A 2870-nucleotide genomic window follows, 5' to 3' on the forward strand; every position below is an offset into this window, starting at 1 on the left:
AATTGAAAATTTCTACTAGTATTCCGGTTTACATCTTTATAGGGAGGTACCTTGAGACTTTTTGGTTATTCCCATACTAGAAAAATTATATTAAGAGCATTGGAAGGTCGCCTGGTGGAATAGTAAAATGAAGAAAAAGAGAACTGTGGTAGCCTTAAGCGCGCCAGGGGCAGCTCGGCGCCAGCGCTGCCGTCGAAGGGCGAAGCCGGCCAAGTCACGCGCCTCATTAGCCACGTCTTGATGCGGAATCGGGAGCTATCCAACTGTTTGGAAACGTCAGGGTGTCTCCGTGTCACATACTCGTACACCCACGACACCGCAGAAAAAGCCGATATGGCTACCCCCGGCTATGAGGGAGCCTGCCATGATTGATCTGATACCATTGATCGGCCACCTTACGACTGGCGTGCAACAAAGAAAACGCAAGCTTCGCATGGGGCTTAATATAAGTCTCTCTCTCTCTCTCTCTCTCTCTCTCTCTCTCTCTCTCTCTCTCTAAAAAAACTCAACTCTCTCAAAGAGCGCACGCCGGCGCGCGCTCTTTGAGAGAGTTGAGTTTTTTTAGAGAGAGAGAGAGAGAGAGAGAGAGAGAGAGAGAGAGAGAGAGAGAGAGAGAGAGAGAGAGAGAGAGACCCTACCCTGCTAGCTTATAGTCACCATGGCCACGTTCGAGGGTAAATACGCAGCTGCTTATTGCCACTCCCAAGTACATTGCAACCCCTGGCAAGGGTATCCTCGCAGCCGATGAGAGCACAGGGACTATTGGAAAGCGTCTGGCAAGTAGACATGTGGAGATCTGCCACATATTGCTCACGATTGTCTGCATGCCGGTGTGCGGTCCTTGCAGGTAGGAAACGATGTAGGGTGAGTTTTGACGTTTGTCCTTGCTACATAGTATTCGATGCAATGTTGGACGCCAGCGAACTTGTCCGGCTAGCTGCAGAGCTACTTGGTGAAGATCCAAACTACCATATGGGATCCGGGTATAGCACAGCATGAAGTCTCGAATCTCCAGAGCGTTCGACAAAGCGTGCTAACATTTTCTGCATTATGTTGTATGTGAGGGGGACTGATTGATGGATCTGCAAATTATGTATGTGTAGTCACACGAAGGTAGTTTTCCAATCCTATCAATCTCCTAAATTTGCACGTCCAGCTTTTACGGAAGTCATGGAATGCGAAGAGAGAGAGAGAGAGAGAGAGAGAGAGAGAGAGAGAGAGAGAGAGAGAGAGAGAGAGAGAGAGAGAGATGGGGGGAAGGAGGATTGAGCGTAGAAAGTGTGAGAAAACTGAGGCTTTCGAGGATAAAACACTCTCATGTCAATCTTGAACATGGAGCAAGAGTGCAAATTGAAGATCTTTTGAGATCTTGAGGCACACAATTGGGCACTAGAGCGAGGCAACTACAATGTAATTAGCCTTCCCCCCCCCCCCCCCCCCCCCCTCTTCCAATTACTGATTTATGGATTTTGCGTGTGTCAATGATGGCCATTGAAATTTGCAAGAAATTACAAATGACCCTCCTCCGTGTGGGGGGTACCTGAGGGCTCCCATGATTTGAATGTAAAGGAGGCTTTGGCACGCCTTTCACAGTCAGTGGTTGATGCCCATAACCAACAAATCAAATGTGTTATGGACCTCTCAATGAAGCATTCACACCTCCCCAAGGAATTGCAAGAAAAGTCATGCTTAAATTGGTGAAAGCAGAGTAGAAGGAAAGAGAAACATTGGGTCGTATAATTGACCACTTCCTTGAGGTTCTTTCACATGCAATTGTGTCCAGAGTGAGCAAGATCACATGTGGTCTTCAAATAAGTAATGCATATGCTGGAAGGTTACTTTCAAAAGAGCTATTTAACATGCAAAGGCAGGAGCTATCAGTATATTTTGTTAAATAAACTTTTAGAGCATCCACTTTTTGGCTACTTGAAAACCTTTAGGTTTAGAGAGAGAGAGAGAGAGAGAGAGAGAGAGAGAGAGAGAATGGATGCATGTTAGCACGAGCATGAAGTTAGAGATAGGGGTCTTCTTTACCCAACGAGGAGGTTTCACATCAAGGAGAGAGAGAGAGAGAGAGAGAGAGAGAGAGAGAGAGAGAGAGAGAGAGAGAGAGAGATGCCATCTCTTAGGGGATGGCATGTTTGAGTTCGAATGCACGCCCATGCACACACACACACACACAGGAGTTTCCTTGCAAGTTAAAAAGTGAGGTAAGGCAATTGGCAAGCAAGCTCGCTTCTATGTGTAGCTATGGTGGCCGCTACAACAAGGTCTTCATCAATCTCTTCTTTGCACAATACCGCTCTATCCCCGTCCTCTTCTTTAGCAACTTCTTCCTTGAAGTCCTACCCCTCCCTCTCCTTCAACCCCTCCAATGGCTCTTCGCCTCATTTGCATGGCCACCAAGAAGGTCTTTTCCCGCCCTCTTCTAAAAAGAATTTGTGGCTTCCTGGGGTTAGGGGAGGTGGCAACCTTGTCGATCATGAATGGCTTGACGGATCACTTCTTGGTGACTATGGTTTTGATACCCTCCAGCTTGGAAAGGACGTAGTTGCCAGTAGTAGTGGGAATCTATATGGGGCAAGCATGGGGTGGAGTCCCTTGGTTCCAAGTTGGAGCTCAGCCTAGAGAAATTGCTCCATTCTCTTTTGCAATGCTGCTTGTGTGGAGTGGGCTAACACTTGGTCCTACACAAAAAAGTTGCAAATGCCATAGGTCTCCAAGGATACTTTGGTGGCAAGTTCTTCACCCCTCTTGTGTTTCATGATGAATTGAAGAATGGCAAGTACACTCCCACCTACTCTAAGTTGGAGAGGTTAAAGCTCGCATAGATGAAGCATGCTCTCCTTGCCATGGTTTTTATGATCTGA

General features: G+C 47.0%; 1 pseudogene; it reads left to right on the plus strand.

Annotated features, from left to right (window-relative positions):
- The first annotated feature begins 2250 nt into the window (after positions 1 to 2250).
- Positions 2251 to 2870, plus strand: LOC147430153 (chlorophyll a-b binding protein CP24 10A, chloroplastic pseudogene; annotated as a pseudogene).

This window comes from Adiantum capillus-veneris, chromosome 22, assembly GCF_014529385.1.
Source record: "Adiantum capillus-veneris isolate H3 chromosome 22, ASM1452938v2, whole genome shotgun sequence".
In the NCBI taxonomy this organism is placed as follows: Eukaryota; Viridiplantae; Streptophyta; class Polypodiopsida; order Polypodiales; family Pteridaceae; genus Adiantum; species Adiantum capillus-veneris.